Raw genomic sequence first — 14856 nt, 5'->3', positions numbered from 1 at the left:
GTTACATTAGGTATAAATACCCATATCTAGAATAATCATCTATGAAAGAGATGAAACATTCATAGACTCCTCGTGCTCTTACATTCATCGGACCATAGAGATCTGAATGTATAAGTTCCAAGGTCTCTTTGGCTCTATAACCTTTTCCAGTAAAAGGTCGTTTTGTCATTTTTTCTTCAAGGCATGACTCACATACAGGTAAAGATTTTTCTTCTAACCATTTAGAATCCCACTTTTCACCAATCTATCAATCCTATTGAGATTAATGTGACTTAACCTTAGATGTCAAAGATGGACATTTTCTTTAGGATAATCTCGGTCTTTTGATAGTTGTTGCCATTTTGAGTATTTAAGTATTTAGCACACCTTTTGTAACTAACGACCTTAGTTGATACAAGTTACTTTCCATTGAACCAAAGCCTAGCTCCATTCCATTAATATAAATACTTTATTTTTAGAGAAGGATATGGAATACTTTTGTTCAATCAGACAAGAAAGAAAATTAAATTCCTCTTAATATTAGGAACTACATATACATCATCCAATAACATATATCATTTCTTGTCCAAAAATAACTTAAGACTGTCTATAACAACAGCTAAAAAGGCCTCACCAGTACCGACTCTAAGAGTCATCTCTCCAGCTACCAATTGTCTTCAGGAATTAAATTTGTGATAGGAAGAACATACGTGATTAGTTTAAATGATTGCGAACAGTGCATTCATGCATGGGGATTAAAGATGTGATGTGTTTATGAGAAAGCTTAAATGAATGCAATAAAGGAATTCTAAACAACCAACACCGGGTAAGAGTTGCAACTTAGTAAAGTGTGGTTCTGTAGACTCAACAAGAAGAGTTTATGGATGTGAAAGCACTTGAGGAAAAGTGACTACTTAACTCAATAAATCTTATTTGAGATGTTATCATAGTTCATACCCCTGATTGGCATACATATCTCGGTGATTGCCTCTACTGGTCATATTTCTATGGCGCATAAGAATGAGTACAGAGAATACAAGGTTTTTCTATCTCTAGAAATACTTTTTGCTTTACTTAACAGGTTCAACTACCATTTCTCTCTCGAGATGATAGCTTTGTTACTTGGCTCTATTTTCATAGACAAATATAATCTCTAAATATGTTAAGCAAACATGATAGAACCTTCAAACTTGATTTAAATTGTAAGAGTGACTTTCCCCCTTGCGCTATGGGATTTAGTGATGCATGGGGAAGGTAATGACAACTAAACACTTATGAGATGAGATAGAGATGAACATGATGATGATATTAAGTTAATAAAAGAGTTCAAATACAAGATGCCTAATATCTTAGTCAAACGAGTACTATAACACGTTAAAAACAGAAGAAGGAAATGGATTCGGGATTGATATCAGTATCTCGATAATTAGTCTGCTATCTTTGACGTAGTGGATGAAGCGGGTGAGACCCTCTCGGAATATTTCTCCTTCGCTAATGAGATGGGATGGAAGTGATAGTGGAATCTTCTCTACAACTCTCAGTTTTTCAATTGATGTCTTTTCTTTTAGCACTGAGGCTCTATTTATAGAACATTGCTCTGCTTTGCGTTCAGATCCCCACACTGATTGGTTGTTATCATCTGTCAAGGTAGGTGAGAACATCAGCGTTGCATCATGGTCAATGATCAGAAAATTGTCAGAGTATCAGTTGATACGACTTCAGAAATTCCAAGGCATGCGTCATCTGCATACTTTTTAAAGGATGAGCGCATGCGATATTCCTGAGTTTTCTTGCAAAATTCAAGCTTTGGTGTACTTTGCCCACGAAATGCGGTCAGCGGGTGTGTTTTAAGTATCTTCATACAACTTTGATTTTTACATACAAATTCACTCATGAATTGTTCATTTTCTTCCTTCTCGTTATTGCATGTTCTAAGAAAGAGGCACAAATAACTTGTATTTCTACACGTTATCAACTGTCGATCACTCCACTAAAGACCGACAACTGCACTCTTCGCACTATAGATACATTTCTATGTCCATTGGATATAACCAGTCAACAGAGCGATGATCCTTCACAAATTGCTCGTAAGTACAACTGGATCAAAATTACCGTTTTGCCCCTATAGTTACATATAACTTTTTAAGTACCACTGATCCCTCTAATAAACAATAAATCATAGTCCAACTATTACCAAAACCCTCTCGGGCCAAGAGAGAGTTTAGCCACATTGTTCAAGCCCCGAAATCAGCCCTTAAGGGAGTCATTTATCTACTTACCCCAACATCAGGGAAGGAGTGAATTTTGTCTTGTGTAGTTGTGTTCCCAGTTCTCCAATCAGACGAATCCCCAAAATGGTAGGCATATTGGGTCGGCGTTCTGGCCACTCTTACCCATACAAATCAAAGGACCGCCTTCATAGGCAGGAGTTCACAACTCACTCAGGATTCAGGTCATGTCACGTATGGTCATCCTTGTGAAATGTAAGTCTCTATTATTAACAGCGTTATATAATGAGACTAGTCATTTCGTGGTTCGATCTTATACAAACTCTTTGTATAGGATACCATGCTCACATGTCTCCACATGAATGATCAGAATCAGATCTTCGTAGCACTTTACAACACTTGTAGCATCTACAAAGTGAGTCGTATCTGTTGTATCATTAGGATAATGTACCCAACCTTATCCATCTACTACAAACCGTTTAGGTTATCATTTAAACATGATCCATCTGTATATTTCCACATACATGTTTAAATTATAGAAAATAACCTAGGATCTTTGTTTATTGGATTGAGTGTATATATGCTCATAAAATAACAATATTTTATTAATAACAATTTTTTTATGCAGTTTACAAACTACGAGAATACAAGAGAGACTTAGGATACCAATCCCAACACTGTCAACAAAGTATCAACAAACTATGAACAAACAAATATAATTTGAAATTGAAATCAAACCTACTCACATTGATTTTAGCAATAGAATCGAACACAATATAATAAACAATGAATGAACTATCAACATATCAACAAATATCAGCAAATACTGTCACAGTGACTGTAATAAAATAGTGAATGAAATACCTAAAAAAATATAGAGAATGCATGTAGCCCTAAATTGGAGGAAGTCATTGAACTATCAACAACATATCAATAAATATTAGCAAATATCATTTTAGGAAGAATCAAAATTATTATTGTCAACGGAAGAAGAACGATGCCCTACGGTTTCAAAGTTTTGCTATCAGTGATGAAGAGACGAAGAAACAAGGAAGAAGAGATGAAGGAACAAATAAGAAGAGACGAAGAAACAAAGAAGAAGAGATGTACCTTTTGAGTTTTGGAGCAAAATCAAAGGGAGGAAGATGAATTGCACGATTGGAGTGAAATCAAGGGAGGAAGATGGATCGCTTGCAATTGATTTGTCTTCCCCGATTTCAAAGGATGGTAGGGCTTGAAAATGAGCCAGACCCATGGAAGAAGGATGGTTGACGAAATAAACTTCTCTTCAAAATGGGCCAAATTGTGATGTCCATTTTTATATCGGACTTTTCTTATTGGTTTTTCTGAAGATTAGACCTTTGCTAAGAGTTCCTTTCAGGTACCAGAGGATACGTTCAACTGTTGTCATATGATCCTCACATGGAGCTTGCATAAACTGACTGACAACACCTACTGCATAAAAAATATCTAGTCTTGTGTGAGACAAGTATATCAACTTCCTGACTAACCGGTGATACCTTTCTTTACTAACAGAAACTTTATCATTCTTATCACTGAGCTTCACATTGTACTCTACTGGTGAGTCAACAGGTTTACACCCAGTCATGCCTGTTTCCTCTAGTAAGTCCATAGTATATTTTCGTTGAAAGCTGATATACCTTATTTTGAGCGAGCCACTTCCATTCCCAGAAAGTATCTTAGCTTCCCGAGGTCTTTAATTTCAAATTCTCGGGCCATCTCTGTTTTGAGCTTCATGATCTCTGCATCATCATCCCCAGATAAAACAATGTCATCAACGTAAACAATAAGAACAGCCATCTTCCCTGATGTCGATCTTTTTATAAAAAAAAATGATCAGAATGCCCCTGAACATATCCCTATGCTTTCACAAAAGTTGTGAACCTGTCAAACTAGGCCCTTGGAGACTGTTTCAATCCGTATAATGACTTCCTCTTCAAGTTCCCTATTCAAAAAAGCATTTTTATCACCAAGTTGGTGTAGGGACCAATCCTTATTTACAGCAACTGACAAGAGCACTCGAATAGTGTTAAGTTTGGCCATAGGAAAAAAAGTTTCAGAATAATCTACTCCATAGGTCTGAGTAAAGCCTCTTGCAACGAGTCTAGCCTTGTACCGGTCAATCATCCCATCTGACTTGTATTTTATAGTAAACACCCATTTATATCCGATTGTCTTGTGCCCTTCAGGCAAAGCCACATGTTCCCAAGTTCCATTCTTCTCGAGAGCCCTCATTTCTTCCATAACAGCAGACCGCCATTCTAATTTTTTCATTGCAACACTTATGTCATTTGGAACCACCTCAGTGTCCAAACTAGTAGTGAATGCTTTGAACTCGGTTGCCAGATTACTAGACGTCATGTAATTATGCATAGGGTATTTAGTACATGAACGAGTGTCTTTCCTCAGAGCTATAGGAAGATCAAGCGATGCATCACGTTCTTTCAACTCTCCAGTCTCCTCACCATGATCGACTATCTGTGTATTAGAGACTTCAGTAGTATCCTTCACATCATCATTAGTAAGAATCATTTCATTTTGTGTTGTCTCTCCTTCTGCCATTCTTTCAGTATTACTATTTCCTTTTCCTTTGTCTTGCCTGCATTCATCAATCTCCATACATACATCAACATCATTAATTTTAGGAATGTACGTACCTGGATATGATGGTGGGTCTGACTCATGCACTGGAGCTGGCAGTTCTGGCTGGACAGGTGACACTGCTTCCTTCCTCAGATTCTTCCTATAGTAAGTTTTCCAAGGAACTTGGTTGGTAGGAAGGACCAGACTATCATGTTGGTTGGTAGGAAGGACTAAACTATCATGCTCAGAACTAGGTTTGGTTTGAATGGAAGTTGATTCTAAGGGAATAACATAAGATGACCAGTTAGTCTCTTCATTCATGTTCTCCCCCTAAAGATGACTAACAGGGAAAAATGGCTAATCCTCGAGGAAGGTGACATCCATTGAGACATAGTACTTACGAGATGACGGGTGATAGCACTTATATCCATGTTGATCAAGTGGATATCTAACAAAGACGCACTTCTGAGCACGGGGAGTAAATTTTGTGCGGTTTGGACCATGGGAGTGAACAAAGGCAACACAACCAAAAACCCGAATAGGAACATCGGAGATTAATCGAGTAGCTGGAAAGGACTTTTTAAACAGTTCTAAAGGAGTATGAAGATTAAGAATATGAGAGGGCATCCGATTAATGAGATGGGCAGCAATGAGAACTGCATCCCCCCATAGGTATGATGGAAGAGTGGCAGATAACATAAGAGACCGAGCTACTTCAACCAGTTGACGATTATTTTGTTCAGCTACTCTATTTTGTTGCGGAGTGTAAGCACACGAGCTCTGGTGGACAATATCCTTAGAAACAAGAAAATCCCTTAATGAGGCATTGAAGAATTCTCACCCATTATCACTTCGTAAAAGGCCAATCTTTGTTTTAAATTGAGTTCTGATAGTTGTATAAAATTGTTGAAAAATAGATGACACCTCAGATTTTTCAGTGAAGAGGAAAACCCAAGTAAGGCGGGTGTGATCGTCTATAAATGTGACAAACCACCGTTTTCCAGTGGAAGTAGTAACTGGTGAGGGACCCTATACATCAATATGAAATAGGGAAAAAGGACTCGAGGGTTCGAAAGAAACACGGCTTTACTTGGCACGAATACACACATCACAATTTAAAGAAGAAGTATTAACATTGTGAAATAAATGCGGAAACAAATACTTCATATAATGAAAATTCGGATGTCCTAAAAGGAAATGCCACAACATAAAGTCATTTTCAGAAACAGAAAAATTTAACGACATAAACCCAGTTTGATGATCATCTCTAGAGGAAGGTTCTTCAGAAAGGAAGTAGAGTCCACTATCGTGCTAGGCAATGCCAATCATCATCCCCAATTTTAGATTCTGAAACAAAACGGAATCAGGTGAGAAAACTGGCTGACACTTCAAATCCCTTGTAATTTTACTGACAGACAACAGATTATAAGATATTTTAGGCACATGTAAAGTATCACGCAGAATTAAATCGTCAAACAGAGAGATATGGCCTTTCCCCGCAACAGGGGCAAAATACCCATTTGCAATGCGAATACGCTCATTTTCAGCACTTGGGTTATACAACATAAACAATTATGAAGAACTTGTAAGATGATTTGTGACCCTTGAGTCCACAATCTATGGTTTTTTACCATTTATACTAATAAGGCCAAATGACGGGAAATTATCTGACTGTGCAATAGCACACACCCCCACCGTACTCAAGTTGTTCTTTCTGTTAACGGAAGACTGCGTCTGAGTCTATTTATCTATTGAGTCACTTACCAGAGCACGACCAGTATTAGATTTGTCATGAGACTGTTGTCGCCTGTTGTTTGGAGGCTTCCCGTGCAATTTTCAACACTAGTCCTTTGTGTACCAGAGCTTCTTATAATGTTCACACACAGGTGGGGGGTTTTTTATCGCCATCAATACTTAACGACTTTGCAACGAAGGAACGTCAGTTGTAGGAATGGGATTATTCATGGTGCACGACCGATCCTCTTCAAGCCGTACTACGGACACCATTGAATTTAGGATTAAACACGATCTGCCTCTTCAATTTTCAAGTATTGAGCCCCATCTTGTCACAGGTCCATCTCTTGCCACAACATTGATAGTTTGTTAAAATAAGATGTAACATCCATGGATCCTTGTTTGCATTCATGAACTTGTTTGTGGAGCGTATATAGTCGAAAAGCATTCTATCTTTTTTAGTACAAATATCGCGCTGCCTCTCAGATATCCTTGCCGGTTACAGCATATAATAATGGCCTGCCTATTTGAGGCTCCATACTATTCACCAAAACAGAGTGTAACAGCGAGTCTTCTCCTTTCCAGATTCGTTCTTGTGGATTGCATGGTGCTGGTTTTACAATCTCCCCTGTCAGGCACCCAAATTTGTGACGCCCTTCCAAGGCCATTCGGATTGATTGGGGCTAGGAGAAACAATTCTGGCCATTTAAATTTTTCCCTACAAGAGATCCTGCAGAATTGTCCATTGAACTAGATAAATAAGAAACATTTGGCAAAACAGGGAATGAATTTACCGGGTTCTCTGAATAGACTGGTTGAACCGATTGGGGATTTGTGCCAAACATTGTATCCAAACCTGAAATATGTTGTTGTAGATAAGCCAACAGTTGTCTCACATCGTCTGGGTAATGGGTCGAACCACAAGCGGCTGGAAACGGGGCTGCTACTGTCGGCTGAAAAGACGTCACCGACTGGAAGGCAGTCGTCCACTAGAAGGAGGTCGCCGGCTGGAAGAAGGTCACCAAAAATTGTGAATAACCTAGCCGACCGGACGGTTCGAGATGATCGTCGGCTGGATGGCTCGTCTTCGGGTAATGATCATCAGCTGGATAGCTCTTCGTTGGTCGAACCCATTTGATGGGGGAGATCCAGTCGCGCTCGCGCTCGGCAGAGCCCCTTGGAGGTCGATCTGACCTGATTCGAACTGGAACACCGGCGTGACCCCGACTGGCACAGACGTCTGTGATGGCGCAGCAGACTCTAACGGTATGGAAGGCAACACCTTGCAACCTGAAATGGCCAGATCTATCTGTTTGTGATCTGCCTGTCCGTCGATCGAAGCTCCTGTCTGGTGCGGCGGCTCCTACGGATGGTGGCTCTCTGTTGACTGCTGTTGACTGCTTGAAAACACTCTTTTACGACTGCTCGAATAGCCATCTTCATGTCAAATCTCGAAGTTCCATCAGCAGAAGATAATTGTGCTTAATTCTCTTCCATTATGGCTAGGGTTTCGTCGCCTAGCTCTGATACTATGTTACAAATAAAAGAGTAGGGAAGAGAATAACACAGTTACGTTGAAACCCTAGTACAAGGAGAAAAACCACGATATAGAGACTTTTCTTATTATTTTAATCTGATACACTGAATACACAGGGATACATTGTATAAATAGACATTAGGAAACCCTAGGGATCTACACAATTACATAAATGTCCCTGGGTTAGGAACCCTATTTTCAAAAAATATATTATAAATAAATATGATAACCAACTTACCATATTATATTTATAACTTATAGTTTTAATATTTCATCTCATGAAATATACAAACCATAATTTTTTTCTATTTTATAGTACTTAATGTAAATCGTATTTACATCGTATTTACATTAATTCCTCCATTTTATGTATCTCATACATCACACCAATCATATCACATATAATTCAATTTCCTCTTGTTAATTTGAACACTTCAAACTAACCCCAAGAACTGATTCTAAACTTGAATCCATTGAGCGACCAAGGGGACTTTATGGAATTGTAGCTTGAAGCTCCAACGGTATGTGAATAACTGACTAAACTCTTTAGTCACAAGATCCAACATTTGTTAATTGTCGGGCACTCCACTAAAGACCGATAACTACACTCTTCTCATTACAGACATATTTCTGTGTCCATATCAACCAATCAACAGTGCGATAACCCTTCACAGATCACTAGTAAGTATAGCTAGGCCAATTTACTATTTTGCCCTTATAGTTACATTTAACTCCTTAAGTACCACCGATTCCTCTAATGAACAATAAGTCATAGACATACTATGTCTGGGTTCTCTCTTCCAAAGAGAGGATGTGGCCATTATGTTCAAGACCCGGAATCAGCCCTTAAGGGAGCAATCTATCTACATACCCCTGCTTTAGGGAATGAATGAATTCCATCTTGTATAATTGAGTTCCCAGCTCGTCAATCAGAAAAATCGCCAAAAAGGTAGGCTTATTGAGTTCGTAATCTGGCCACTCTCACCCATATTAATTAAAGGACCGCCTTCAAGGTAGGAGTTCCCAAAACACTCAAGATTAAGGTCATGTCACCCATTTTCGTTTAAGTGAGATGTAAATCTCAATTCTCAACGACGTTATATAAAGAGACTAATCATCTTGTGGTTCGTTCATATACAAACTCTTTGTATAGGTCACCCCTGCTCGCATGTCTCCATATAAATGGTCAGGATCAGACCATCTGTAGTAGTTCATAACACTTGTAAACCTCTACAAAACGGGTTGTATCTGTAGTGTCACCAAGATAAGGTATCCCTTCTTAATCCTTATACTGCAGACCTTTTAGGTTATTACTTAAAGCATGATCCACTTGTATATCTCATATATATGCTTAAGTTTACATACAATAACCACGGATCTTTGTTTATTGGATATGAGTAAATGCAAATAAAATAACTCTTATTTTATTAATAACAATGTATACAAAGTTTACAAACTACGAGACTCCGAAGAATTAGGACATCAATCCCAACATATTGACAGCTGCATTTTTTATTAACAGAACCCTTTCCCCTGTTTTAGACTGGAATACCCCCTATTTTCATCTTCACTAATCATAAGTTGATTATTCAATGCTTCGAGTGTTTGGTTGTCTTTGTTTTGTTGCTTCTCTGCTTTCCCACAAATCTAAATTTCATCTACGAGCTATTCCATCGGTTTTCATGGGGTATCCTCCTAGAATGAAAGGATACAACTTGTATGATATTGAAAACCAGAGGTTTTTTGTCTCAATAGATGTGATTTTCCATGAAACTATATACCCTTTTAACAAAATCACACATAAGGACCATGTTGTTGATTTATTTCCCGATCTTGTCATACCTACATCCTTTGACTATTCTGGCGGTTATACAACCCATACAACAACAGCTAATGAACATAACCACACAACTAATACATGCCCCAGCCACTTCCCTAATTCTGACATGGATCCTGTTCAGACTGACAACTCTCCCTCAAACCACAACCTTTCTCCTACATAGGCCCCAATTACTTTAGCCTCAATCTCACCTCCTGAACAAAACCAAATTTCACCAGATATGCCCTCACAAGGTCTTAACAACCAGCCAGTCATTCTTAGACGTTCTACTCGAGCCATTAACCTTCTTTCATACTTAAAAGACTACCACTGTAGTCTTCCATAGGCTCAACCACTTTCATCTTCAACAACAAAATTTCCTATACATAAATACCTTGGGTATGACAAGTTGTCTTCTGATTACAAGCACTTTGCTTTATCAGTCTCACGAACATTGACATAAGGCAATGATTGAAGAACTCACAGCCATGGAAACAAACGACATTTAGTTTGTGTTCCCTCTTCTAGTTAACAAACATTCCATTGGTTGTAAATGGGTTTATAAAGTCAAGTTTAAAGTAGATGGAACCATTGAAATATGTAAAGCTCGCCTGGTTACAAAAAGGTATACCCAATAAGAGGGACTTGATTATATTGAAACCTTTACCCCGGTAGCAAAACTTGTGACGGTCAAAGTTTTACTAACCGTAGCTGCGTCTCTCAACTAGCCATTAGTCCAACTCAATGTGAACAATGCATTCTTACATGGTGATCTCCTTGAAGAGGTGTATATGGACCTTCTTTGGGCTACAAGCATAATCTTGTTACATCTAAGGGGGAGAAACTTGTATGCAAGCTTCACAAATCAATCTACGAGTTGAAACAAGCCTCACGTTAATGGTTTGATAAGTTTTCTCATGCTATTTTACAACTTGGCTTCAAACAATCCAAGAGTGATTATTCTCTTTTTATTCGTGACAGTGGCACTTCTTTCATTGCACTTTTGGTTTATGTAGATGATATTATCATCACAGGTGCGTCTACTAATGAGATCACTTATTTAAAACAACTGTTGAATGCCAAGTTCAGGTTAAAGAACTTGGGTTCCCTGCGTTATTTCCTTGGATTAGAGTCGCTCGTTCAGCAAAAGACATATTCTTGTCCCAAAGGAACTATACACTACATATATTAGAAGATTCAGGTTTTTTTGGCAGCCAAGCCATCTTCTATCCCTATGGATCCTAATATAATATTGCGCATTGATGAAAGTACACTGCTGGAAGATCCAAGTTTGTATCGTAGACTGATTGGGAAGCTCCTCTACTTGACCATATCTCGATTTGACATCACGTTTGTTGTCCACAAACTTAGCCAATTTATTGCTAAGCCAAGACAGTCTCATCTACAAGCTATCCACACTCTTTTGAGATACTCAAGTCGTCTCCTGGTCAAGGCATATTTTTACAAGCTTCTTCTTCATTTCAGTTGAAGACTTTCTCTGATGCTGATTGGGCCTCATGCCCTGATTCACGAAAATCCACTACAGGCTTTTGCGTTTTTCTTGGAGATTATCTTGGCTCTTGGAAAGCCAAGAAACAAAGCACTGTTTCCCGATCTTCTGCTGAAGCGGAATACCATGCATTGGTTGCCACAAGTAGTGAGCTACTTTGGCTACATCAGCTGCTATCCGGCTTACAAATAACTTTAAATCCGCCAACTCTGATATTTTGTGACAATGATGCTGCTATTCATATAGCAACTAATCCAATGTTTCATGAATGTATGAAACATATTGAACTAGATTGTCATTTTGTTCGTGATCATGTTGTCAAAAGAACCGTAAAGCTCATGCCAACTCGGTTTTCTTCCCAGCTAGCAGATCTCTTTACAAAATCCCTTTCTCATTCTGTCTTTCTTCCTCTACTGTCCAAGATGGGTGTCATTAATTTCCTCACTTCATCTTGAGGGGGAGTGTTAGAGTTTGTTAATTTGTTGTACTCTAACTACTTTGATTAGAGTTAGTTTTAACTCTAACTACTCTAACTAGAGTTAGTTTTATTTCTTTTGTATCTTATATATATACCCACCTGTACACTTTAATAAAAGGACGAGGGAATTATTTTTTATCAAAAGACTCAAGGCTTCAATACATATTGATCTCTTCACGTAGTATCCATGTTTTTTTTAAAATAAAAAAAACATTAATTAGTATTATTAATTTATCTCAAAGTTTTTGTATCCAGATTTTAACAAAACAGTTAATGATTAAAATTCTTGAAATATTGTCATAGTTTTGTATTATTAAACATTTTTCATTATATAAATTATGTATGTTATGCAGTGAAAAGACGGTGTAAAAACAATAAAATGGAAAATGGAAAAAGCATATAGGACAAAGGATGAATCCGTGATGATTTCCATTACCATGCAAAATGACATAATTCTTGACATTCTCAAAGGACAATAATTGTGCGTAAGATTAATAAAAAAAAAAGAATTAAGTCCCTAAACCCTTTTGCACAGAACAAAAGTAAGTAATAATATTAAAAAGAACACGAGTGGGTGAAAGAAAAGGAAAAAGCATATGGAAAAAAGATGAGTGTAGATGTAGATATTTTGATGGAAAAACGGATAGGCATTAACATTATTGCAGGTTCCGGGAAAGGTTGGGAGAGAAGCAAAATAGGAATACAAAGGAAGGGCAAGTGAAGCGGAATATTTGGGATACCTCACCCACTTTAACCACCAAAAACCAAAAAGCCAAACTTTTGTTGCTTCACATTTGACAGACATAATTAATATTCAAGGTATATATGGTTTTTGAAGGTCCCTTGGCCCATCCTCCAATGCCGATTCCCCTTCGACATATTCCACAAATCTCCATATCCTTTCTCCCATTTCCTTTTATGTCCCTAAATCCACGCTTATTGTACTACAAAAACACTTCTCTTTTACTTCTTTCCCTGTGAAATGAACTTGGATGGAGTTTCTGAATTTAGAGAGGATAACATGGGCTGTTTCTCATTTTTCTTGTAACATATTTCCAACATATGATGCTGCTTATGTAATCTTACATCAATTACAAATAATATAGCTCAAAAGGGCAAAGTTGAATCTATAAGTAAAAAGGGTAATGATTAAAATTCAGTCTAGTCCATGCATCCCTTTTCTATGCACAAAATAATAATAATAATAATCAAAACAATTCTTTTTTAAAAAAAAAAAAAAAAAAGAAAAAAAGAAAAATGTTTTCCATATAGCAAAGTTTATTGGAAAATTATTTGGGTTGCATAAATATAGGTTCCAAGCAACTTCCAAAATTTTTTCAAGTAAACCTTGTTCAAACCTTAAAACTACCAAGTGTATTAATAAATCGTTCAGATAATGGTAAAGGGAAGCTTAAAAGATTAAACAAATATAATTAACTTTTTTATTTGAGGGAAATTAGGTTATTGAAAATGCAGAAAATATATAGTTGTACATCAATTGTGTGTAAGGAACATATTTTAAATGCCTGCACAATGTCAACATTTTTGTAAAGCAAAATACCATATTATACCATTATTATGGGTGAAATCCAATTTGTAATATACTAGAATTGGAAGACCAGTCCAAAGGAGCCCAGTGAAAAAGGTCCAGTATGTTGGCCGGGTCTTGACCGACGAGGGCCCATTATGAACTAGAGCCCAACCTGAGGTTGGTTTTATTGGCTCAGGCAACCCGTAGACCCGACCAACTAGCTTCGCTCTGGTTCAGCCTAATACGTGCCTTCCAAAAACCTAGACATACCATATAAAAAGGTTGGTAGGAATTGTATCCATCTCTATGCATCTCTTTCAATAATAAAAGGAGAAAATATATATAAAAGGAACATCTTATTAATAGGAAAAATAATTATTACTTGACAATTTGTGATTGAACACTTAGATGAATAACACAAAAATGAGTGTTTAAGATTTTTATTTCTAAAATTCATAGCTGATTTAAGCATTGGAGAGTGTGGTAAGCATCATATCAGTACCCAATATTTGTGTTAGATTCGTGCATGTACCATATAAAAATTTATGAAGGTTAATCAAAGTCATACCGGGTAGAATTACTAAAACAAAGTATATATACTATAAGTACATATTTTATGTTATTCTCTAGCACTAGCCAATCAATTTGTTATAATAACTTTTGTTACGATAATTTTAGAATACTGTTCAAATCTCTTTGGATATTAACAATTAAAAATCTTCTCGTACCTATGACACCAATGCAATTTAAATTAAATAGCAAATTGCACGCTCTCTTAGTTACAAAATACTATTTGTTTGGGGCTAATAACTCAACTAGATTCGTGTGCAATGGACTACCATGAATTCAAAACATAAACTAAGGGGAAAATACATGAAAATTGCAATAGAAAAATATGGATACGTAAATATCAAATAGCTAATTATATGATGAATAAATAATAATAATAATAACTCCCAGAAATCATGCAAAAAAGTCAAATAAAAAGACAGTGACATGATAGTCAAGAACATATCCTGCAAATAGATTGCAAAACTTTCAAAAAAGCAAGATCTCAAATATATATACGATCCTCATGCAGATAACCGTTTTGTCTACAAATTAAATTAAAACATGTTTTGATTTTTCTTCTTCATGCATGGTCACGGTCAGCTCCACTGCACAAAAATCTTTTCTTTTTTTTTTTTTTTTTACTTTTTTGTTTTTTTCCTAACTTCAATATCTAACTTTATAGATTTCCAGATCCGTTCAGGTAGATATTTAATTCATGCGTTTGAAAAACTTTGGATAATTTGACGTGTGTTTTTAAAAGATGCGGAGCAATGAGATTTTCTTAGAAGATAGAATCAAAAACTTCAAGATTGATAATACAAATTCATACCGTCAAATTATGTTCATATTGGTGTAAAACATTATTTTTAACTCAATTTATATGA

The sequence above is a fragment of the Benincasa hispida genome, chromosome 3, assembly GCF_009727055.1.
Source record: "Benincasa hispida cultivar B227 chromosome 3, ASM972705v1, whole genome shotgun sequence".
Taxonomy (NCBI): domain Eukaryota; kingdom Viridiplantae; phylum Streptophyta; class Magnoliopsida; order Cucurbitales; family Cucurbitaceae; genus Benincasa; species Benincasa hispida.
The sequence above is the reverse complement of the archived record's forward strand: the minus strand, read 5'-3'. Positions refer to the sequence as shown.